Source organism: Schistocerca serialis, chromosome 7 (genome assembly GCF_023864345.2).
Source record: "Schistocerca serialis cubense isolate TAMUIC-IGC-003099 chromosome 7, iqSchSeri2.2, whole genome shotgun sequence".
NCBI lineage: Eukaryota > Metazoa > Arthropoda > Insecta > Orthoptera > Acrididae > Schistocerca > Schistocerca serialis.
Window position 1 is genome coordinate 439,974,685 of NC_064644.1, and position 27,603 is coordinate 440,002,287.

Sequence of the window (27,603 nt, forward strand, 5' to 3'; positions counted from 1 at the left end):
GCGACATGGACTGTGTGCTGCTCCCCTTCCGCCCATCTAAACACTCATCTGTTATCGAGACGCCGATCCCAAACTGCCTACTTTCGCCAACATTTTCTGGGTTGGTGTTGGGTTGGGTTGTTTGCGGGAAGAGACCAAACAGCGAGGTCTTCGGTCTCATCGGATTCGGGAAGGACGGGAAAGGAAGTCGGTCGTGCCCTTTCAAAGGAACCATCTCGGCATTTGCCTGGAGCGATTTAGGGAAATCACGGAAAACTCAAATCAGGATGGCCGGATGCGGGATTGGTATTTTCTGGAAATAGGCGGTTAGCACAACGTGGTGGCCTTCTGGTGGCCGGTCTCGTTGTACAATAGTGACCTTAGTGTTCCGCCTGACCATTGTGGTTTGTAAGAAATGAAAATAGGCTGTTGAGCGCTCTCTTTACCTTGACTTGTAGACTCCTTTCTCCTGAAACGGCGGAAGTTGGACCACTCCGAACTCATAGTAATTTGCATCTTTTCGACATTGTAATGAGCTGGAATATACCGTGCGCAGTGGCAAAATAGTAGTCACAGTCGGAAGCCGTCTTACAATTAAGGTGATATATAGTTTGTAGCGCCACTAAAGAACCACTATTGGATATGTGAATACATAAGGCAGTTACAGTCACAGTTTCGCTCTGTTACATATTTAATCATTCAGCTTTTATTTCCATTTTAGCTTGCTAAGCTGGGCGTTAAGATTGCCTCACCGCGATAAGAAGCAATAAGGTTCGATTCCCGCTATTTCCATGGACGTTTCCTTGGCGGAAGGACTGAAACAGAGTGCACTCAAGCTCTTGTCGATTAACGGCGTGGGAAGCAGCAGCTGAAACGTCGAAATGCTGATAACGGCTGAGAGAGCTGTCTGTTTACCGTATGGTCCACATACACCACGCAAACTGGCTAGCAGCGGGAGTTCCTTGGGGTCTAATAAGCGAATTAGTAGGATTTCTTAGTTTCAATTTTTCCCATGAAATATTTAACTAGGACTCCCGTAATTTGAATTTCATTACTGCTGTTTATTTCCCAAGATCTTAGCCTCAGAGTTTTGCCTGGCATTAATTTAAGTTCTTGCTGCTACAGAATACCGCGATAATAATGTTTGCAGCTGTGGCGCTAACAGTAACGCTTTTTTAGTTATATGAGGGTCTATGTGAGAACTTAAACGTTTTCTGAACTTACAATGAGTTCTTCCTTGTTTTGTTGTAGACTTTTTATTGAGTATCCCGCTTTTCGGAACGTAAGATAAGAAGCATTAATCAGGAAGAAAATATTCACTCTTAAATTAAACACCAAAAGTTGATAAAATTATATAAGTTATTAAAAATTCTACTGCCGCTGAGGGTCAAGCATCAGCCATAACGATACTAACAAACTTAAGTTGCCCAGACAAAATGTTAGTCTTCACTTAAAAAGGCATAGTGGTAGCTTTGCAGCGTCGTAGATGATGTGAAATTGTTACTAGGATCCACCTGTGACGAAGGTCATGCCGATGAAGCAGTGTGAAAATGAAAGTCTTTTGTATGGAATCAGCGTAGCAGGATAGGTTCATGTGGAAACGTGACAATGACAGAAAGGAGACATCGAGTTTAGCTCGTCCATGACCATACCGTGAATTTGTTGATATATCAACTCGAAATGTTCATAGTGTCAACACGGAATGATATTCCACACAAAGCTATGGCGAAACAACATTAGTTGTAAAAAGATCCTGACGGGCGACAATGGTTAGCTATTGACAGACGGTTTGAAATGGGACGAGGATTGTAGCTGTCTGCGAATGCAAGTGCATGTCAGCTATAGGGTTTCCAGCGAAGGAGTCACTGATTTCAAAATTAAATACGTCGGAAACTAATCTCAGTAGACGCGTGCACAGACGGTATGATATTGTGAAAGGTGCAAGAATTTTATAGTCAAGTTAGATAGAAGTTTAGAAGTAGTTCGAACAGCTGCTAACAGATGACGCTGTAATACCAATAAGCAGTGCCTATAGTGCGCAGAAGTGCAGAAAGATCAATCACAGAATCCATACAACTCAACCCGAATGGACGAAACTCCGCAGTTGGAGTTTTCCTAGACATCGAATAGGCATCTGATCGAGTGTGACTTGACAAGCTTATTGTGGTGTGCGTACTGTAAGACTTTCGGTTCACACACCATCAGATTATTTGCCTTGTAGCTCTAACGAAGTAGGCGAGTGTCAGCTATATGTCTCATGGTCTTATCGTGGCGTGTTTATCTTCTGCCATTAGGTCAGACGATAGAAATGCCACTTGCACGCTTAGAGTAGCAGATTGACGGTGACCAACTTTAAACAGAACTTGATTAATTTTCATACACATTTATTAAAATAATAACAAGCATAAAAATTACTTAACTTGGTTCTGTTTGCTATTTACAATTGACAATCTGAAGTTCCTTTGGTATTGGTACGTTAATCTTATCTCACATACATCTCTGATACTTGACAAAAGTGTCTATACATTTATCTTCATGGCTATGTACAGCAATATGGTAATCTCATTAGCAGACTGAAACTTGAGTATAGACTGGTACAGACGATTGTAGAGCTCGTAAAGACTGGTACAGTTTAATGCAGACTGGTACAGACTGGTGCAGACAAATGAAGACTGACTAATCGGAGGTTTGTACACTCGTTATAATACCTCGCGCGTTCATGTATCACTGCGCGAGTGTGATCCGCGAGGAGAAAAGGTTCTACATAAGCAGCAATCTCATTGGCTGCGTTACATATTAATACGCGGATCGGCGGAAACAGAATTTGTTCTGTCTCTATGGCAGCGCCATCTCGTAGTGCGGAGGCGGACGAGCTCTGCGCCTGCGCTGTTGTGCTTAGCGGCGCGCGCTCTAGTGGGAAAGCTGTGTACGCGCTGACTACGCGGAACTACGTACACAACACTTATAGTCAAACTAGTCGATTAATCCCGTCTCTGTTACGTCTAGCTGATTGATAGCTTTCTGCAGGACAGGCGTCTGTTTGTACAAATAGATAGGAGGAAGTCATCACTGAAAACTGTCTTAGCTGGCATCCCACAGGTAGCGGTGATCTCCCAATGCCTGTTTAATTTGTATATTACCGACATTCCCACCATTCAACAAGTCACCGCCAGTCTGTACGCCGAGCCGGCCGCTGTGGCTGAGCGGTTCTAGGCGCGTCAGTCCGGAACCGCGCTGCTGCTATGATCACAGGTTCTAATCCTGTCTCGGGTATGAATGTGTGTGATGTCCTTAGGTTAGTTAGGTTTAAGTAGTTCTAAGTCTGGGGGACTGATGACCTCAGATGTTACTTCCATAGTGCTTAGATCCATTTGAACCATTTTTTGTACGCCGATGACACAGCCTTCCTAACCTCTGGAAGTAACAGCGAACAATTTGTCAACGGGATACAACGATAACTTAACGACTGAGCTGTGGGCGAAGAGCAATAAAATTACCCTAAACCCTACGAAAACTACAGTAATACTGTTTACGAAGAAACGGCCAAACTGAGGACGCGACTTGCCATCAATGGACAGCCAATACCCTGTACGACGACGACGACCTGAGAGTGATATTAGATAAAGGGATGACTTTTGTTCCACACGAACAAGATAGGAAATTGAATACTACGAAGATGATCCGGGTACTCAAGCCGTTTTTGAAGAGCAGTAATCTAATCCATCAACGAAATTCAAGCTGTATAAAGCAACGGTACAACCCTCCCTGAAATACGGTTCGACGTCTTTGGGAACCACATGTGACACTAATGTACGTTCGCAACCACAACAAAATAGGTGTTTGTAGTGGAGTCTAGGCGCCCCAATTTAGGCCAGGGCGAGAGAAATACACGAGCTGACTGGAGAATAATACGTCACTGAGAAGATAAAAGGCCAAGCAACTCCTCTTTTCCGCAAATTAGACGAATATCGGAGAAATGCCCACCAACTGGAGAATGTAGGCCAGGCCCGACCACGACACTGGCGCAAATACAAGGAGCCTCGAGCCATAATTATACCCCCCAACCCCAGAAGACCATCAAAGATGATGCAATGTTTTCTGTTATTTTTCTGTTATTCGGTACCATGCATGTAAATACTTATTGGCAATCACTCGTAAGACTACCTAACCAATACCCTCATAGGACTCAGGGACTCACAGGGAGCCAAAGTCCCTTTGCAAGCGAATACACAATTAAGGGAAACTATTTCCGATACCTTGCCTCCCCAGAAGAAAAAATCACCAAAGGCGATCACTTTTTGGACACAACATACCAATTAAAAGAAAAAAAAGAAATTATGACTTATATCGTTGAAAGGTGAAAAGGGGTTAGTGTGCCGAAGGAAAACGTTTAAATGAGGTATTCCATTGATAAAGTGTTTTAATGGTAATGGAATACCACTGGTCAGAAACCAGTCCAACTGCAACAAGGCGCAAATTTAAAACAGGACTTGGTGTTCCAAAGGAACCAGATGTGAGAAACCATTGGCAAGATCTTCGCCAAATTCCAATGAACAAGCAGCGTTTCTGATGGTCTCTCGGAGAATATTGGCTCCAGGGAAACTAGCTACTCCTGAAAAATGTCGCCACGCCTGAGCAGTGCGTGGCTCGTGTTCCCACCATCATGTATTTCACACCCTGTTTTTAACGTACTTCCACCTCACTACGCCAATTTAAATTACTACTGTCACTGAGTTGTTGCTTTGCTTTACTGTGACCGGCGCTAGCAGCGCGTATCGATAAATCCACTCTCGTAGTATCTTTGCTCGACTGCTGTTACTTGCCGGTCCTTGTCTGTCGTAAGCGAGTTAGGGGTTGCGAGTTGGGCCCGGGCAGTCAGTTGCAACGCGTTTGGAGCGCAGCCCGGGCCAGCCAGTCCCCGGCTTGCAGCAGCAGTGAGCCCTGCGTGGACATCGCTCGCCCGACCGTTGCCGCCACGCATAACTTAAGCCGGGCCTGACTTTTGGTGGATGGTTGGTCGGTCGATTCGTCCGAGGACATCTCCGTGCGGCGTGATCGACTGGGCCGCTGGCGGTCTCTGCGCAGTGTCGGAGTCTGTCCGGAGCTGTGCGAGCATCGTAGCTCGCTGACCCAGGACGTGAAGGTTGAGTGGTTTTGAGCATTATGTTGTTGGTTCCGGCGTTGCTGTTGTCGAGGTTTTCTGTGAGCAACAACGAGGGAAGTGTTCGAGATAGCCGCCGTCAGATGGAAATGATCAAATTAATTTATCCATAGTCAAGTGCACCAGCGGAATTTTCTGCCTTGTGGCCGTTAGTGTTCTGGTAACCTGCCCTGGCCGCTAACGTAGTTTCTAGGCAGTGTCTTTTCCTCACCTGTTGTTGCTGCCCAACGTGGTGTCTAGTTTTGGCAGCTTAGTTCACATACGTATTGGCTTAGGGATAGTGATTCTTGTAATTTTTTTTTTTTTGGGGGGGGGGGGGAGATGGGGCTTGAATTCTCGTGTACTTCATCGTGGCAAGCAAGCGGTTGGTCGGTCGGTCCGTGACTGTCCCTTAGTTGGGTTCGCACGAATAAGTTCTACTTGGACTCACCACCTGTCTCGCCTATGTGAACGAGGGCAGACCGATCCACTGGAGACTCCTGAGTGCCGTTCTTTTAATTATCCTTTTGGCAGTGTTAATGTTGTAATTTAACTGTACTTTATATCTTTAATTTGGCAATGTTAGTTGTGGGCGTTCAGCCCTGGAAACGTTCTCAGTTTCCTTCAAGTCCAAACATTGTCGCCTTCTGCTCTTGAAATACTTTTGTAATTTCCTCTGAAATATTTTACCAGTTATTGTGGGCTTTCAGCCGTTGGTGTTGCAAAAAGGAAATTTTTAAACTTAATGTTTTGTTTCTTTCCGATTGTTGCAATACATATTTACTTAATTTGCAGAATTTAACTTTGCGGCCTTCAGCCATCTTCTTGCGTTGGTTGATCTCTTTCTGTGCTCCTTGTGAGCCATCAACCCTGTTAACTTCTTAAAACATAGTGGCCTTCTGCTTTCAGTAAAAATCATAGTATATTTCTAATTTTGAAGATTTAATCCGGCGGCCTTCAGCCGCGCCACATGCTGATCTCATACATGTATACGATTTATCTTATTGGTAAACTTAACTGTGTGTCATGTCTTTTCAAAATTGAACTTACTTTAAAGCATCTCTTTGGAGACCTTCAGCCGTAAAGCAATTTAATTCTTTCAAAGTGTAGTGAACTAAATGACAATAAATTACAATTGTGAAATGAATCCAACCGCAATTCCCTTGGCCCTTTCCACAATCCTAATTACCTGTTAACCATTCGTGATTCAGCGGGCGTTTCAACGCTCTTTAAAATTATTCTGCTAAATCCTAGGCAATCCGCAGAGACTGGTTTGAAGCGTTCCAGAACGCATAACATACTGCGAGACTACACAGGATTCTATTCAAAATCCAAACCCACTATGACATATCTGAACGAGCTGTGCGACAGAAGTCTGACTTTTGTGAACCACATAGTCATAATGATTGATAATGGAGGATTTGATGTTAACTACATCTGGTTCGCGGATTAAGCACGCTTCCACCTGAATGGAATCATGATTATACAAAACTTGAGATTTTAGAATTCCGAACTCCCGAATTCTGTCATTCGAAACCACTGTATATCTGCAGAGTAACTTTTTGGGCTGCTGTATGCGGCAGAGGCACTGTAGGCTATTTTTTCATCCGAGAACAGATGACCAGCGAACGTTGCAGTTTTCTAACAATTTGTAGCCGCATGGCTATTGTTGGAGGATCGACCAGATACCGAGTAGTTCATGAAAGCCGGCCGTTGTGGTCGGGTGGTTTTAGGCGCTTCAGTCTGGAACAGCGCGATCGCTACGGTCGCTGGTTTGAATCCTGCCTCGGGCAAAGATGTGTGTCTGTCCTTAGGTTGGTTAGGTTTAAGTAGTTCTAAGTTCTAGGGTACTGATGACCTCAGATGTTAAGTCCAATTGTGCTCAGAGTCATTTGAACCATTCAGTTCATCCAAAATGAGGCCCGGTCATATTGCGCAGAATAAGTGTTTCGCTTTCGTGATGAATACTTTGCGATTACTTACTGCGTTGGATTATTGCAAATTTTCTGATCCAGAGATGGCCTCGTCTCCATGTTCGCACGATCTCACTCCCTGTAACTAATTTTTGTATGACAAAGTGAAAGACACTGTCCACCGGAGCCAACTCACCACGGCGGAGCAGCTTGAATCGGCGATATGTATGGAATCTGATTACCTTTGACACACTGCCGGATTTGATGAAAAATGTCATTGTTCGTTTTCGCCTCCTCCATCCTGAGAGTGGTGGACATTTCGAAAAATCTGGGATGTGGTTGCAAATACTGCTAGTAAAGGAAGGGTTTCATTACGCATGCTGATAATGTACGAGCTGCACAGCACCTCCTATTAGCAGCATTTCGATCTATCTCAAAACTGCACAAAATTCTTAACAGCTTTCGCAATAAAGATAACTTCTGTTACATTCGCCTATCGACCTTAGTTTTCGAGATATTTAATTGGAAAATCGGGACACTCTGTAGTTTTCCTGCTAATGAAAAAGGCAGAATCATGGACTTGACACTTGGAGACACGTGCCTCCCAAACAGCTGCTACTCATATAAGCACATAAAGCTGTACGTCTGTAATCGGTCAAAACACAGAAACTGGGCGGTACTAACTGGAGCGTGTAGTGTGGGCTGACGAGCCTCGATTTTACCTATTTTTCTAATGATGCAACGCCTCGAATGTACCAAAAGACAAGTGAGGCAAATAACTAGCAGTGTGTGGTGTATTTACATCAAGGTAGAGGTGGTTTAATGATATTTTGGAGGTACTTTTCGTGCGCCGACTTGGGCCAACTATTTCATGTTACTATGAGAATGAATCAGCTTGTTACTTAACGATCTGGGTGACCAAGTGTTCTCCTATCATCTACACCTCCATGATGAGAATGCTGTAATTCAAGATCGCAACACAAGTCCTAACACACCTCCGTTCTCGACTGGCCCACTATATCAGCCGATATTTACACCACATGCGGTAAGATGTCTGGGGATTTTTAAAGCAGCGGCAGAAACGTAACGATCAACATCCCCTCAGTATGGTAATTACACACTGTTTAATAATCACTGAGCGATTTCATACCGATAAAGCGTAACTGAAGAATCTTGCTGTCTGTTTCTCGTCGAATGGAGGCGATTATCAAGGGTAGAGAAGTGTTACATGGTGATGTCGCGTGGGGGTGATAATTTTTTGTATGATTTGCTTACTTCGAGTTGAGAATTAAGTGTATGGCAACGTAAGTGTGAAACATATGAGCAACCGAAATTAGAATTTTTAAGCAACACAGAAGAAATACGTTTGCAATTAGGTCATGGCGTTTTAACTTGCATTGGAAAAGCGTACTGGAGTACATCGGCCCTGAACTCTTTGAAAGGAACTATACTGATTTTTGAATGAAGCTGTCAAGTAAAATCACCGGACGGGGAATTGAACCCCGTACTTAGAAAGCGCGAGCAGCGTGCTAATCACAGGGCCGCCCTGCTCCAATTCATAGGAGAGAATGATAGTGAGCTCTCGTCATTTCAAACGATTGATACTAATGAGTTCAAGAAAGCCGTTTTCCTTTTATTATCAAAGACGAGCTCTGCTTACTATAATAAAGCCTTGTTAGTCGTTGAAGCAGGATCACAGAGTGTTCCTGAAGGTGGCAAAAATATAGTTACAAATCTACAAACCTATTCAATGAAACCGTACAAGAACTGAAAACAATTTAGAAATTTCTTTGCTAAACGTTTTCAAGTACGAAACTTCGGGTCCGGAAAGCCAACTTCAAAAGACACTTTCTACATCGCTGTCCTGAAATTACGCTTAGTGTGTTAGGTAAGCCGAAATTCAGGTTCCACTTGGTCTTCTGTACATAATTTTTTATCTTTTCTCATGGGTTCTGCCTATATTTCAAAACTCCGTCAATATGAATCAGTGATCGGAGCACATTCTCCGCATTTTAAGTACGTTTAGAATACTAATAACGTCTATATTTCTGTCGTTGTTATTTTTGCATTTATTATTTAAATTTATATTCTATACATATAGATTATAATAATTTACACATTTCTTTAGTAAGTATTTCAGTCATGAACTATCTGATTTACTATACAACATAGATTTAACTCACAAATGTAAATTAAATATTGTTAATACAACTATTGTATCGCTCACAAAAGCAGGAAGGCCATCAGCTCAATTCACTCACGACGATCGCATATCGTATTTGTCACACCCTTTGCTATATCCATGCCAAGTGAGTCCAGCAATAATCAGTATGCACTGGGATGTCATAAACACATCATTATACACTCACGCTCATAAATTAAGGATAATGCTGATACATGGTGAAACAACGCTCTGGCGGGCGGTCTGCTGATTTAAATCACCTCGGGGTATGACCATGCGGTGCATTTGATCTGCGGACGTCGCACGGAGGCGCTGGCAGCAGTTCTCATACGCAGATGTGTGTTAGTTTATGTCAGAGTATGGTGCAGCGAGTAAGTGTGCAGACGTTTTAAGATGTGCTGATGGTGACAATGTGTTGTAAATGACTCAAAGAACACATATTGATGTTGTGAGGGGTAGAATACAAGGGCGAATGGAGGCTGGTCAAACACAGCAGGTCGTAGCACGGGCCCTCCGTGTGCCACAAAGTGTGATCTCAAGATTATGGCAACGATTAGAGCAGACAGGAAACGTGTCCAGGCGCTACAGTACGGGACGTCCAAAGTGTACAACACCACAAGAAGACCGATATATCACCATCAGTGTCCGCAGACGGCCACGGAGTTCTGCAGGTAGTCTTGCTCGGGACCTTACCGCAGCCACTGGAACAGTTGTCTCCAGACACACAATTTACAGACGACCGAACAGACATGGTTGGTTCGCCAGAGACCTTCAAGGTGCATTCCACTGACCCCTGGTCACAGGAGAGCGCGTACAGCCTAGTGTCAAGAACACAGTACATGGTCATTGGAACAGTGGTCCCAGGTTATGTTCACAGACGAATCCAGGTATAGTGTCAACAGTGATTCTCTGCGGGTTTTCATCTGGCGTGAAACAGAAACCAGATACCAACGCATTAATTTCCTTGAAAGGAACCTGTATGGAGGCCGTGGTTTGATGGTGTGGGGTGGAATTATGATTGGTGCACGTACACCCCTGCATGTCTTTGACAGAGGAGCTGTAACAGGCCATTGTATCGGGACATCATTTTGCACCAGTGTGTCCGCCTTTTCAGGGATGCAGTGGGTCCCACCTTCCTTCTGATGGAAGATAACGGACGGCCCCACCGAGCTGCCATCGTGGAGGAGTACCTTGAAACGTAAGATATCAGGCGAATGTAGTGGCCTGCCTGTTCTCCAGAGCTAAATCCCATCGATCCCGCCTGGAACGCTCTCGGTCGACGTATCGCTGCACGTCTTCAAACCCATGCACTTCAGGAGCTCCGACTGGGACTGGTGCAAGAATGGGAGGCTATACCCCTGCAGCTGCTCCAGATTATGCCAACCCATTGTGCGGCCTGTGTACGTGTGCATGGTGATCATATCCCATATCGATGTCGAGGTACATGCGCAGGAAACAGTGGCGTTTTGTATCATATGTGTTTCGGAATGGTTTTCTCATCTTATAACCGATACCGTGGACTTACAGATCTGTGTCGTGTGTGTTCCCTATGTGCCTATGCTGTTAGCGCCACTTTTGTGTAGTGCCACGTTGTGTGGCACCACGTTCTGTAGTCATCCTTAATTTATATGCATAAGTGTAGAATTCCCTATTGTAAATGGCCGAAATAGTTAGTGGCAGATGACCTCGCAGGAGAGTGTTTGGAGCTTTCTGTTCCAGTCCAGCACTGAGGATAGATAGCATTTAGAACGCCGCCGACTTCTGCACTTGAATGAGTTGCTCCGTAACCACACTCATACATAGCTTTGGGCACATCCTTCTAAAACTTAGGTTAGTCGTTACGAGGGAACGGACTGTACAGGTGATTCAAGCAGTGAGGTAGAAGATGTGGACAAATGAGATGCACGTTTATAAGGTCGTCCTAGGAATTTACAAGAAACTGCGCTTAGCGATGCGACAAGGCGTTAGAATTCTGTTTGTCTCGCACATGACTGTTTCCGTTGTTCAAAACACCACTGCGAGTAACAGAAGCCTCGTCCGCAAATAGAAAGATGTGGAGCAAACGTGGTTCAAGAACAAGTTCGTGAAGTAACTTCTGAGAGAATCGGACTCACAGAATGGATTCTGCCCAACTAAAACTATAAACACGTTGCGCACGATTTGGATGATAATGTGCCCCACGAACAATACATGATACACTCCATTGCACGCTCAGCAGCATGTATGCTTCTCGTGGTGTCCTGTGCATAATGGGGCCACACCTCATTGTCTAACTCAAATGTACTAATCTACCTCACGTTTTTACGTCCCCTTCCTGGCTTGCATCGAACCAGGCTCTCGCAATTTCCGTTCTAAAGGTGTAAATTCTTCCTCGATGGGTGTTTTCTGTTTGGAAATCTTTTCTTGTAATGCCTTTCGGTTCGTAACTTTCCAATAAACAAGGTGAATATCGGCAATTTTTCGAAAACTATACATTTATATGTAGCGTACTCGACTAAAACGTCAACTAGCATAGCAGTTCTCTTGTGTGACGTAGAGAACGGCAGAATATCTCGCAAAAAATATCTAAATAAAACTAAACGGTAAGGGAAAAAATGGAAACAATAAATGTACATTCTGGCCATTGAAACTGAAACACCAGAAAAGGTACCTAAATGAAAGTAAGACTGGTTCTCGCCAGGATGAAGAGCGAGTCGAGCTGAACTTGAACATGCTGCTTCAACTCTATGCTGTAGTTCCTTAACCATAGTGGCTGGCGAGTGGTGGCTACCAGTCTCTCGGATATACGCGATGAACCACGCTGCTCTTCTTTGGACCTTCCATATTTCCTATATCCGTCACATCAGGTGAAGCTCCCAAACTGACGGAAACTGGCTAAGAACGGATTGTAAGCTGCCTTCTTCGTACGTAATCTACACTGCCTGAAGATTCTTGCAATTAACTTAATGTGCCATCTGCCTTACTGCACTTCGTTTCCTGTGGTTGTTATCTGTGGGTAACATATCTCGAGAACGCATTGCACAGAGCAACTGTGGAACGCTCTCCATACTGTGGAATGCTAGGACATCACGAGAAGCAGGTGGTCTTCCGTTATCTTGTGGAAAGATAGTGTTACGTAGGCCTTGAGAATAGAACACAACCTCCGGCCTTAACACGTCAGAAACGTAACATCTGATCTCTAAATTACCAGCTAGCCGAACCAAAGTTGTGTAGCCAGTAGCTTCCCATAACACTACACCACGTGTTGGATTCATATGACGTGTGGTAACACTCGTTCTACAGCGAGCCTTCACACACAGGTATATCCATCGTGATTCTGTACTCTTGATTGGGACTCGTCTGGAAAGACGACACAGTCAACTCCTGTGTCCTGTGTTGCATAGAGAACCATTATCCGCCATCCTTTCTCTGTTTGTGCAACACAGGAAACCGCAACAATGATGACTGTGGTGACCATTCATTGCTATTCAGAAGTCGTGACATTGATCGTGTGGATACTTATATTGTTGCAAACAAGTCCGATTGCTGATTAAAGGTACGTGATGTGTCTGCACGATCCTACACCAAGTGGCAAACAATATGTCCAGTGCCGTGGTCCTGTTAAGAAGCATCATGGCGTTGAATATGGTCCTTCCTACCCGAGCAGTTCATATTCGCATGTCATCTGTGAGATGCTTGATTACCACGAACAGCAACACCGTGGCATGAGAACTAGCAGTGTCGCATTTAAGAAACTCGGGATAGTCATAGTACCTTTTCAATAAATATATTCAGTTATGAAATTTGTTATTAATAACCCGTCCCAATTCAAAAATAATAGTGAAGTTCATAGCTACGACACTAGAAGAAAGTATGTTCTTCACTATTCTGGATTAAATTTCAGTTTGGCACACAAAGAGGTGAATTATGCTGCCACAAAAATCTTTGGTTATTTGCCAGATAGCATCAAAAGTCTAACAGATAGCCAACCAACATAGAAAATCAAGTTAAAAAAATTTTCTAAATGACAACTCCTTCTACTCAATAAATGAAATTTTAGATAAGAAGCAGTAATTGTAATAAAAAATTATTCGTTATTTTGTGTAAAGAAAACTTACGTTAAAGTGACACGTTCCACATCATTACGAAATGTCAAGTCATGATCTATGGAACCAGGATTAACATATGTATGTATGTATGAAAGACAGGCGAATTACGAAACGTGCTGGTAGAGGTTTTGCCTTTTTATATGAGCCATTAACACCGCCTTCTCATTCATATGGTATTTCTGAATGAACCCGCTGTGCAATCTTTACTTTTAGACAAAATGCAAATTTCGATGCTTGTAGGTACACTGTGTGGTTGTGCTGAAATATTCAATCATGTAGCAGACTTGATATCAGTTTGACGTATGTTATATGCTGCCTCATAATGAGGCGAGCAGTGTTTTTAGTGAGAGGTTGAAGGGAAACCGAATCTGAAAAACATTTAACTGTCGAATTTTGAGCGTGAATGTATATAACTCGGAAAAGTAATGATCTAAAGTTTAATAAGTCTAGATAGGAAAGAAGTCGTTTTACTTCCAATGATAATATATTTTACTGAACAAAGCTCCAAACGAGTATAAACGAAAATCCCATCAACACTTAAACGATGATGAAACAGATTTCCATTTCGCTTAACTCTATTTACTAAAGCAAGTAAGTTTACTCATGGCTTGGGGAATGCTGTACTACGAGTTCCAGAAAGTAAACATAATTTCCTGTATTCTTGCAGCTGACAAATTCCGAGTTACCACTATGTTTATACCCTGCACAAATAAGAAATTATCTGCTTTATTCGCTTTGACCTGAGGCCGGAAATTAATGGCGGACACCAAAGGTCACACATTTTGCCCCTTACAACATTTAAAAGCGTAAAATTACCTAACAATATGGCAAACATTGTAAACTCGGTATTTTGATTCCACTCAGGATGAAACTACGTTTATTCAAAGAGAAAACTGTCACAAAAGGAAATGTAGAGCCGAGATTGAACTGGATACGTCAGCGATAATCCGCAACTATTACTTCCTTTTGTGTGCAGCAGCACTAACGTCAAGTACACGGTCTTGAAAAATAAATAAATAAAAATATGAGCTTTATTTCAGCTCGCCGATCCGAATTTGCAGTTTGTTCGCTTCGTCGCGTGTGTCACATTCGCGAATCCACAGTCTGACGATAAACTTTTAAATGCAGTGATCTACTTGTTTTTATAGCAACTGTTAGTGTTCTAACGCACGAGAAACTTCATTAAACTGCAAATAAAAATCGTGGAATACACTATTTTTTGCAACTCACCCCACAGCAAACAGTTTAGCCCATGGACAACAATCAATGTCCACTCGTGGTGACAGCACTCCACAAAGTCCGCACCGTAATTTTCACGTAATGAAAAGATCCTGCAGTATCTGGAAGGTAGGAGATGGCGGAATTTTGCGAAGGTTTTCAATCCACGAAACATCGATCCGTCGCTCACTGCCTACACGCTTGAACTGTCCTCAGCACAGTGTTTGACTCTCAATTATCGATTTAACTCTCGTTCTCACAGTTCGTATGGAATTTCTCTTTAACACATTTATATTTATCAGAGACACTTCAAAGATTATCGTAAAATTAACATTACTATGTACTCATGAAATAAATTAATCGTAATAGTAAAAACATGATATTCATACGTATTATGCAAGTGAATGTATGTATGTTCCACATCTTCTACTGAACCATTCATCCAGTTTCACTCAAACTTGGTACACGTATCACTTACTGTCTAGAAATCATTGCTGTGGAGGTAAGAACCACCTACCCATGAAAGGTGTAGGAGGGGGGCGAAAGAGCAGCGCACTTCAAGACGTGCGAATAACGTTTATAATGACGAACGCCACAAAATGATGAAAGGAAAACAAGTTCACGCAGTGAAACTGCCACATGAATTACATGCTGCCTCATAGGAGGCGAGCAGTGTTTTTAGTGAGAGGTCTACTGGTGACTGTATTAGCGACACTTTTTGCAGAAAGTATTCACATATACCACGAAATGTAGTAAAAAAATTATATCATCGTACGACGTAAATCTGGAGATACAACGTCATAAACACTGAGATGCTTTAAATTCGACAGCATCATACAAGACATTTAAATTTATACTTCGTTGTTAGTAAATCTATTCGCAACATTTTTCGCGGACGGTATCCTCAGCTGACTCTTAATGTACCTACGAAAATGTATCATTTTATGGCACGCAGTAACACACTGCTAATACACAGGAAAAGAAAACCACCCCCGTACAGCTACACTATTGGTAACAAACAGCTGGAGACAGTCTGCCGTAAAATATCTAGGCGTAACTATCCAGAGCGACGTAAGTGGAATGAGCATGTAAAACAGATAGTGGGAAAGTAGACAACAGTCTCAGATTCATCCGAAGAATCTTAAGGAAATGTAACTCATCCACGAAAGAAGTGGCTTATAAGGCGCTTCTTCTTAAGTATAGTTCATCTATCTGCGATCCCTATCAGGAAGAGCTGATAGAGGATATAGAGAATATCCAATGAAGAGCGGCGCGTTTCGTTACGGGATCGTTTAACTGGCGAGAGAGCGTTACTGAGATGCTAAATTAATTCCACTGGCAGACGTTACAAGAGAGGCGTTGTGCATCACTGATAGATTTACTATTGAAATATCGGGACAGCACTTTTCAGGAGGAGTCAGACAACATATTACTTCTCCTTACATACATCTCGCGTATTGACAACGAGGAGAAAATTCGAGAAATTAGAGCCAATACAAAGGCTTACCGACAATCATTCTTCCCACGCACTATTCACAGTGTTCTGACTGGTTTGATGCTGCCCGTCACGAATTAATCTCCTGTACCAACCTCTTCATCTCAGAGTAGCACTTGCAACCTACGTCCTCAATTATTTGCTGGATGTGTTCCTATCTCTGTCTTCCTCTACAGTTTTTGCCCTTTGCAACTACGTCTAGTACCATTGAAGTCATTCCCTCATGTGTTAACAGATGTCCTGTCATCCTGTACCATCTCCTTATCAGCGTTTTCCACACATTTCTTTCCTCTCCGATTCTGCGCAGAACCTGTTCATTCCTTACCTTATCAGTCCACTTAATTTTCAACACTCGTCTGTAGCACCACATCTCAGAATACACATCATTAACATTGAACTGCGTCAAAAGAAACTGCGGGGAAAAATTTGCTAGAGATACAGGTGATAGATATGTGCAAATAAGTGTGGAAAATGTTAAATATATGTGTAATATATTTTCCACGTGCTTACACGGTCAAATTCATGAGTAAAAAGCTCTTCCTAAGCCCCTGGGCATATTTCAACCAAATCTGAAGCACATATTACTTACAATACGTAAAGAAATACTATGTGGATAAGAACCATCAGCCCCTTATTGGCGTGATGATAATTACGTGGATAGAGATGGAGGGAGAAACAGATGGACAGGCAATGGGGGAGGGGGAAGGAGGAGATGGGCACAGGGAAGGGTGGATCAGATGGACAGAAAAAGGGTTAGGAGTAAGCGGTCTGAGAGAGCGTGAAGAGGAGATGAACAGAGAAAAAAAGGCATGGGCAGCGACTGGGCGAAGGAGGAAATGGATTAATAGAAGTCTGGAATAAATACGTCTACATTTACATCGATACTCCGCAAGCTACCGTACGGCCCGTAGTGGTGGGTACCATGTACCACTGTAACTTAATTCCTTTCGTGTTCCACTTGCACATAGAACTGGGGAGAACGACTGTCTGTATGTCTCCGAATGAGCCCTAATTTCTCGTATTTTATCTTCGTGGTCCCTACGCACAGTCTATGTTGGTGGCAGTAGAATCGTTCAGCAGTCAGCTTCAAATGCCTTCCCTTACGTGTTGTTCGAACTAACAAATCTACCAGCCCGTCTCTGAAATCCTTCGGTGCCTTCCTTTAATCCGACCTGGAAGCAGTGCATTAGCATTCTCGGCTGACCTGGCGAGTATAGTAACAACCAAATATAAAGCTTAAGAAATGGTCCTTGTGTTGTATCAGTACAGAAATATGCAATTAATTTTGCTCTTCATGCCTCAAGTTCACTATCTCAGTATGTCCTATTCCATATCTCATATATGTTGTACAATTTTGTTATGCTGTATTGAATTATCCTGTAACCTTCAGCCGCCCGTGGTAGCCACGCGGTCAGAGCGCCTTGCCACGGTCCGTGCGGGTCCCCACGTCGGAGGTTCGAGTCCTCCTTCGGGCATGGGTGTGTGTGTGTGTGTGTGTTGCTTTGCGTAAGTTAGTTTAAATTAGTTTAGGTAGTGTGTAGGCTTAGGGACCGATGACCTCAGCAGTTTGGTCCCATAAGACCTTACCACAAATTTCCAAATTGCAACCTTCAGCCAATGACATTATTTTGCTTGGTTTTCTCCATTAAAATCTCCTTGAACTACGCTAAAATTACTTTTACTCTACTGCTCGTTTGATTAGTATTTCCCATGTAATGTATGTCTGAATACAGAAAACTAGACTTTTCGAAATACGTTTTAGCTGTGTACTGTTATGGTGTTGTGTGCCCTGCATTTCCAAGGAACTAATCAGATTCAGCTGACAATGTAACTTTATCAGATTCATTAGGAAACCGAAGTTTTCAGTAGTGACGAAACACGCTTTTTACGACTGAAGTTCGATAAGTGTAAGTGACTTCATTAAAGGATATACTTTCTTACAATATAAATTTAGGAACTATATAAAGTACTACTCTTCAAAAGCTATGTAAATACCATGGAATGCGTTTCGTTTCTGGAGCGAAATTTTTCAAACTGCATATTTTTCTGAAACTGGCTTACTCCATTTTCAGCGTTGCCGCTCGGCGACCTGTATTTGCTGGCAGTGTCGCGAGGCCGGAGTGTTACGCAGAATCAATAAAGTAAGCATCTACGCGCATTTTGGCTCCGAGAGGAGGTCAATATCGCCGGTGGAATGCCGCACGGCGCATCGCCCGGGAGTCCCTGCGCGCTAACGGCGCCCGTCTATCATACAAACGCCGCTGCTGCGTGTTTGGCCACCCAGCTCGTATGAAAATGTAACCGCGGGCGATAGCCGTTACGTTCTGACTTTTCCACTCACATTCTGCATATATTGCTTTCAGGTGCTCTTCTAACCATCGCGGAATGCGGAGGAATTGAAACAGATAGTGTAGGTGTCACAAAATGGTTCAAACGGCTCTGAGGACTATGGGACTTAGCATCTGAGGTCATCAGTCCTCTAGAACTTAGAACTGCTAAAAGTTAACTGACCTATGGACATCACACACATCCATGCCCGAGGCAGGATTCGAACCTGCGACCGCAGTAGTCACGCGGTTCCGGACTAAAGCGCCTAGAACCACTCGGCCACCGCTGCCGGCACGTAGGTGTCACAGTACATGTGCAGTATGTGTGTGTGAAACAAAAAAAATTTGGTTGAAATGGTCGAAATTGTCTTTCCACGTATTCATGTACAATAGATAGTATAGGAAAAGGCAACTAGCAACAAAACATTTCTAATGAGATTGACAAGACTCAGTTATTTACATATCCTTAGTGTGGGGGAAATTGTTGACGGTACCTCGTATGCAAATTATCAAGAACCGTAGGAAAACGCCTGTTAGTGCAACTAATGACGGGTGTCAGAGGGAGTGCGCCTGGTCGTGATCGAACTTCAGGATGCGGGAAAGCCCATCACAACTCGGAATAATAATTGAAAGGCAAAATAATATGAAATATACGAAAATTTCAAAAGTTTTTAATAAAATGAAAAGGCTGGTTTACAAATATAGTTTAAAACGATAGAATTTATGACGAATGAAAGTAGCGCACTAATAATTTTAAAAAACCAAGTAGGACAACATCAAGGAAAGAAGAAAGGATACAACTTTGTATATCTTTGTGAAATTACAATCATACAATGTGAAAAATTTGCATTTAACACCAGAAATGAAAAAAAAAAAAATGAAGAAGGCGTACATGAAAGTGAGAAACCTTACAATAAAAAAAGTGTTTCTAAACACATTATATTGAGGCATTAGGTCAATGTTCTAAATCCGAAACTTCTCTGTAGGTGGAAGTGTTGCTGTTACTAGGATGGAGACGCGTCTTAGAAGATTTGGAAAAGGCAAAAAGAAGAATTGTGTGAAAAATATTTGAAGCAATCAAGAAGACAGATGGCAATTAGGTTTTCAGACCAAATGAGTAAATATACATGTTCTGGCTTAATATAACATATAAAATCAGCAGAGGATTTGTTACAATCTATGGACATCTAGAGAGACTGAAGGGAGACAAATTTACAAAGAAGAACCTCACATTTTCCAAATTAGGAAAACAGACAAAGAAATGGGTGGGGAGATAAGCTACCAACGATTTAGAGAAAAATGCAGATGGAATAGGACATCTTTCTCAACAAAGACAATTTGACTAAACTTCCGTGCAAATGTTTTCAGAATGATAAAACAAATATAAGAACGACTGGCGTCTAATGGTCAGATGAGAAGAAACGGGTTCATTCTGAAAGCCTGAAAGAGAGGTATGAAGGAAAGAGAAATAAGCAGTTATCCTTAGGGGTCTTTGGTTCATATAATAAAGTAAAACCAGTCCACTGTCTTTGTATAACGTTCTTTCTACGTCAGGATACACAGCTACGTCACAGTTTCATCAGGGCTTCAGTTATTACGTAGGGGCGTCCTTTGCGATTTTAAAGGCCAGGTTCAGAAATCTGCTAATTTTGTTGATTTATTGTGTACATGAAGTCACGGTGAAGTTACTCCATAAGCAGGGAGCCATATTAGCTACCATGAAAAATATTTTCCACGTCTTTCTCACGGCATCATTAAGGATCCGATACTTTCGTAGGATTCTATCATTTTATGTTTTTCGTTTTTTTTACGAGTATTCATGATGGTACAGCCACTGTCAGTTCCACAACTTCCGGTATATAAGATATCGTGACGATGAATAATTTTACAAAACAAGTCCTTGAATAATACACTCTAAGACAGAGAAATGATGCCCCTCGAAGGAATAAACCAATGGGACGGAAACCGGTAAATGTGCTGCACATATATACGGACAAAGAAATGAATTAAGTGTCAGAAACAATGGAAGATTTATTCAAGAGATACAGCTTGACAAATTGAGCAAGTTTATAAAGCGCTGGTCCACCTCTGGCCCTCATGCAAACAGTTGTTTCGCTTGTTGCTGATTGATAGGGTTGTTGGATGGCCTCCCGAAGTATATCGTGCCAAATGCTTTCAAATTGTTGAGTTGTATCGTGAAAATCACGTGATTGTTAAGAGGACCCAACCTGTAATGCTCCGTATGTACTCAGTTGGCGTCGTTGCTGGCAAAGGGACGGTTTGACAAGCACGAGACAAGCCGTAGAAACTCTCGCCGCGTACGGGCAAATATTGCCTTGCTGAAATATAAGCTAAAAATGGTTTGCCATGAAGTGCAACAGAACGGGGCGCACAATATCTTCCACGTACCGTATACTGTAAGGGTGCCACGGATAACCACCGAACGAATCCTACTACGAAAGTAATGGCACCCCAGACCATCACTCCGAGTTTTCGGGTCTTATGGTGGGTGACACTTACGTTGATATCCCACTGCTGTCCGAGGCGTCTCCAGGTACGTCTTTGGCTGGTCACAGCCGCTCAGTTCGAAGTGGGACACATCACCGAAGACAATTACACTTCATTCACTGACATCCCAGTCCGAAGACGTACCTGGGAAAACCCCGCATAGTGGTGGGATACCAATCTGAGTGTCGCCCGTCATACGACCTGACGTTCGCGAGTAACGGTCTGAGGTGCCACTCCTTACATACCCTTTGGTTCCTATCCAAGGCACCCCTACGTGACAGCGGTACGTCAGCGGTATTATACATCTCGTTTCCTTGCCCTTCATGGCAAGCCATCCAAGGTTTACATTCAGCAAGATAAGGCCCGCCCATAAACGGCAAGAGTTTCTACTGCTTATTTTTGTGCTTCCTAAACACTATCTTGGTCAGTAACGTCGCCGGGTCTCTTCCCACTTAACAACGTTTGCAGCATTATGGGAGGGGCCCTCCCACCAGCTCGGAATTTTGACGATCTAAGCAGTTAATTGGACAGAATTTGACACGACATGCCCCAGGAGGACAGCCGACAGTTCTTTCAATAAATTCCACGCCGAATAACTGGTTGCATAAGGACCAGATGTGGACCAAGGTGTTATTGACTTGCTCAGTTTGTGAATCCCTTTCTCTTGATCAAATCATTCAGTTTTTCTGAAATAGTAATTTTTTGTGTCTGTACATACACTAGCCGGCCGCGGTGGCGGTGCGGTTCTAGGCGCTCCAGTCCGGAGCCGCGCTGCTGCTACGGTCGCAGGTTCGAATCCTGCCTCGGGCATGGATGTGTGTGATGTCCTTAGGTTAGTTAGGTTTAAGTAGTTCTAAGTTCTAGGGGACTGATGACCACAGCAGTTGAGTCCCATAGTGCTCAGAGCCATTTGAACCATTTGTACATACACTGTTACTGGAATTGTCAACATTTGCTTACCTGTACATGCACATTACAGCTACCGATGTACTTTCTATTCGGATAGTTCCTTCGTGGTGCGTCGTTTATCTTGCTTTAGAGCTTACTTTGCTAGAATTAGAACTGTGGACATAATATTGGTGATGGAAGTTGTCATACAGCCACCCAGAAGTGTGAACTGGATGAAAATCTGATTTGATGCGGCCCACCACTAAATCGTCTCTTGTACAAACCTCTTCATTTCGGAGTTGCAGTTGCAACTATACGTCCTCAATTATTCGTGAATGTATTCCAATTACTGCCTTCCTCAATAGGTTTCGCCCTACACAACTCCCTCTAGTGCCATGGAAGTTATTCCCTTATGTCCCATCTTCTTGTCAGTGCCTCCACAAGTTCCTTTCTTCAGCCATTCGTGAAGGACCTCCTCATTATCAGAGCAGACTTGTAAGAAGTGATATCATCGAAATTATTTTCTTTGAAAAACATAGCGGGGCCAGCACAAACTGGAGTGTTTAGTTTTTGTTTACTAGTATCCTAATTAAACTGCTAAGTGGATACAATGGCTGGGTTGTATATACTTAAATTTGAAATTGAGGTAACACACAATTACAAGATACTACACTCAGTTAAGTAGTGGTTGGTGCTAAACGCACGTACCAAGACATAAACACATACAATTTCTTACATAATTCTATTTTATCAACTAACTCCAAAAAAGACTATATTAAAAATCTGCAAAGCAACAGTAACGGCTACCAACGGAGATGCTTACAGTTGAAACATTAAATTAGATACTCTTTTAGGAAAAATTTTCAGTCGTTAGTTGCAAATAAATTTTATTATCTCTATCCGTTTCGGAAATATAATTTGTCATCTTCAGAAGCCTACAAAGCTACAAATCTTTAGACCTTGGCTATACATTTATGTGAAGTGTAAAATGTATATTGCAAAACTTACGTACTTTAACAGACAAACAATATCATCTTCACAGGAGGATAATGTCATGATGTGTTCACAAATTTACATACTTTAAAGAATGTTTGACAGTTTACAATAACTGAATAATATCTGTGTAGCTGTTGTGCTAACAGCAAGGAACATATATAAAAGCATATACGAAATATATAACCAAGGCATATAAAGAAGTTATATATGATACATTTGAAAAAAAAGTTACAAAATTCAAATACATGAAAAGGATGGGCTAAATTTCACATTTCATGAGACATGATAAACAATAAAATTCAGAATATTTGCTAAATGATAATTCACTGAAATAATAGATCGTATCTCTACATTAACAGTGTTAGCTAACTACAACTTCTATAATTGTACCCGTTTGTGAGGAAACAGTTGTATCCCATAGAAAAATGGAGGTCATTGCCGTAAGTAAGGCATATAGAGCTATTTCTTATGTTATAAGCAACCCTCGTAAGAGGATAAAATTCGTTTTGTTGTTTTAGTTATGTTCATTGTTTCAAGAAAAGTAATCAAAGCAAAGTCCATCCATCAGCATAAAAAATATGAAATATGTGTGTGGTTAGGGTGTCCCGTCAGGTTGACTAGCCGCCTGATGCAAGTCATTGTACGAAACTGATTTTACTCGGATGCAATACAAATAAATCTATTTGGTGGGTAAAATATTTACACATTTACTCGTCAATTGAATTCTATTCGGAGTCTACACAATGCTATCATCAACTCGGCCGCTGTTGAAGGTCTCCAGAAACTTGGCGGCGGAGCGATGCAGAACTGTGATCAACACATTGGATTCCTACTTGATCAGACCGAGTCCAGAGCCCCCATCTGGTCATCTTGGTTTCCCGTTGATGTGAATTCCTGGGTTATTCTTTTGAACAAAACACAAGCAATTTACGTCATTGTCTTCGCCCACTTCGAACGAAGGTCGTCGAAGGGACGTAAGACCTCTAAATGTGACTCAAGGAAAAACTTCCGTCTGCAGTAGTCGAAATGTTAGCATTTTATTGACATCAGTACATGACCACACGCAAGAATGAGTTTTTCTTTGGCATTAATCGCATTGTAGAACTGCTATATCACAAACATATGTTTCCGGACGATTTTGCAGATATTATGCCTGGACGAGGACGTGAATGTAATTGGGACTGCCACCAGCACGCTAGGCGGCAAAAAGTCTGTATGCTAGATAATTTTTTTCGTCGCCTACTTCCTATAAGCTCTCCCTTCTTATGCAACATGGGTCTCTCTCTCCCTCTCCCTCCCTCTCTCTCTCTCTCTCTCTCTCTCTCTCTCTCTCTCTCTCTCTTTATATCTACAGGGTGAGTCACCTACCGTTACCGCTAGATATATTTCGTAAACCACATGAAATACTGACGAACCGATTCCACAGACCGAACGTGAGGAGAGGGGCTAGTGTAATTGTTTAATACAAACCATACAAAAATGCACGGAAGTATGTTTTTTAACGAAAATCTACGTTTTTTTAAATGGAACCACGTTAGTTTTGTTAGCACATATGAACATATAAACAAATACGTAATCAGTGCCGTTTGTTGCATTGTAAAATGTTAATTACATCCGGAGATATTGTAACCTAAAGTTGACGCTTGAAACATTGTCCTCACTTCATTGCAGGGGCCCAAACAGCTGCAACATACATCGCGTTTCTACAGAATGATCTGCCAACGTTGCTCGAAAATGTCCCACTGGAAACGCGTCGACGTATGTGGTGTCAGCATGATGGTCCACCCGCACATTCCGCAATTAATACTCGGCTGGCACTTGACAGGATGTTCGACGGGCGTTTCATAGGACGTGGAGGACGCATAAATTGGCCAGCCTGTTCTCCTGATCTTGCACCTCTGGACTTCTTTCTGTGGGGTACGTTAAAGGAGAATGTGTACCGTGATGTGCCTACAACCCCAGAGGATATGAAACAACGTGATGTGGCAGCCTGCGGCGACATTACACCAGATGTACTGCGGCGTGTACGACATTCATTACGCCAGAGATTGCAATTGTGTGCAGCAAATGATGGCCACCACATTGAACATCTATTGGCCTGACATGTCGGGACACACTCTATTCCACTTCGTAATTGAAAACGGAAACCACGTGTGTACGTGTACCTCACCCCTCATGGTAATGTACATGTGCGTCAGTGAAAAAGACCAATAAAAAGGTGTTAGCATGTGGACGTAATGTGCTGTTCCAGTCTCTTCTGTACCTAAGGTCCATCACCGTTCCCTTTGGATCCCTACGTAATTCGGTGCTCTCCGATACACATGATCGAACAGCGGAGGAGTGGTACTAAAGCGATAACTTTAGGTTACAATATCTCCGGATGTAATTAACATTTTACAATACAACAAACGGCACTGATTACGTATTTGTTTATATGTTCAGATGTGCTAACAAAACTAACGTGGTTCCATTTAAAAAAACGTAGGTTTGTGTGAAAAAACATACTTCCGTGCATTTTTTTATGGTTTGTAGTAACCAATTACACTAGCCCCTCTCCTCACGTTCGGTCTGTGAAATCGATTCGTCAGTATTTGATGTGGTTTACGAAATATATCCAGCGGTAATGTTAGGTGACTCACCCTGTATACAGGGTGGTCCATTGATCGTGAATGAGCCAAATAATAAGCGTCAAACGAAAAAACTACAAAGAACGAAACTTGTCTAGCTTGAAGGGGGAAACCAGATGGCGCTATGGTTGGCCCGCTAGATGGCGCTGCCAAAGGTCAAACGGATATCAACAGCGTTTTTTTTAAATAGGAACCCCTATTTTTTATTACATATTCGTTTATAATGTGTAAGAAATATGAATATTTTAGTTGGACCACTTTCTTCGCTTTGTGATAGATGGCGCTGTAATAGTCACAAACATGTGGCTCACAATTATTAGCGAACAGTTGGTAACAGGTAGGTTTTTTAAATTAAAATACAGAACGTAGGTACGTTTGAACATTTTATTTCGGTTGTTCCAATGTGATACAAGCATCTTTGTGAACTTATCATTTCTGAGAACGCATGCTGTTACAGCGTGATTACCTGTAAATACCATATTAATGCAACAAATGCTCAAAATTATATTCGTCAATCTCAATGCATTTGGCAATATGTATAACGACATTCCTCACAACAGCGAGTAGTTCGCCTTGCTCAATGTTCGCACATGCATTGACAATGTGCTGACGCATGTTGTCAGGCGTTGTCGGTGCATAACGATAGCAAATATCCTACAACTTTCCCCACAGTAAGAAATCCTGGGACGTCAGGTCCGGTGAACTTGCGGGCCATGGTATGGTGCTTCGACGACCAGTCCACCTGTCATGAAATATGCTATTCAACACCGCTTCAACCGCACGCTAGCTATGTGCCGGACATCCATCATGTTGGAAGTACATCGCCATTCTGTCATGCAGTGAAACATCTTGTAGTAACATCGGCAGAACATTACGTACGAAATCAGCATACATTGCACCATTTAGAATGCCATCGATAAAATGGGGGCCAATTATCCTTCCTCCCATAATGCCGCACCATACATTAACCTGCCAAGGTCGCTGATGTTCCTCTTGTTGCAGCCATCGTGGATTTTCGGTTGCACAATAGTGCATATTATGCCGGTTTACGTTACCACTGTTGGTGAATGACGCTTCGTCGCTAAATAGAACGCGTGGAAAAAATGTGTCATCGTCCCGTAATTTCTCTTGGCCCAGTGACAGAACTGTACACTACGTTCAGAGTTGTCGCCATGCAATTTCTGGTGCATAGAAATACGGTACGGGTGAAATCGATGTTGATGTAGCATTCTCAACACCAGCGTTTTTGAGATTCCCGAGTCTCGCGCAATTTGTCTGCTACTGATATGCGGATTAGTCGCGACAGCAGCTAAAACACCTAATTGGGCATCATCATTTGTTGAAGGTCGTGGTTGACGTTTCACATGTGGCTAAACACTTCCTGTTTCCTTAAATAACGTAACTATCCGGCGAACGGTCCGGACACTTGGATGATATCGTCCAGGATACCGAGCAGCATACGTAGCACACGCCCGTTGGGCATTTTGATCACAATAGCCATACATCAACACGATATCGACCTTTTCCCCAATTGGTAAACGGTCCATTTTAACATGGGTAATGTATTACGAAGCTAATACCGTTCGCACTGGCAGAATGTTACGTGATACCACGCAGTTATACGTTTGTGACTATTACAGCGCCATCTATCACAAAGCGAAAAATGTGGTCCAATTAAAACATTCATATTTCTTTACGTACTACACGAATATGTAATAAATAATGGGGGTTCCTATTTTAAAAAAACGCAGTTCATATCCGTTTGACCTATGACAGCGCCATCTAACGGGCCAACCATAGCGGCATCTGGTTTCCCCCTTCAAGCTTGACGAGTTTCGTTCTTTGTAGTTTTTCGTTTGAGGTTTGTTTCGTGAGATTTTTTCCCAGTCACTATCAATGGACCACCCTGTGCTTCCGGTCATACTATTCAGTCATCAGAACTGCCACCTGTCGGCCCAGAACCTGAAAATCTGTGAACCCGATAGGCATATTGTTTTGATTTCTCGGGCTGCTAGTCGTGTCATATTCGGACAGTACTATTTCCCGGATAGCGCGCAATATGTGTATCACGTTTGGCCGATGTAGCTCCAGCATTTCTGAAACTCAAACACGCGAATACACATATGCATATGTTTTTATACAAATAGGTTACTACATCAGACGTTAGCCACGTCTTAGATAACACTGGCAATGCCAAACATGCGTTTGTACTCACACACACACACACACACACACACACACG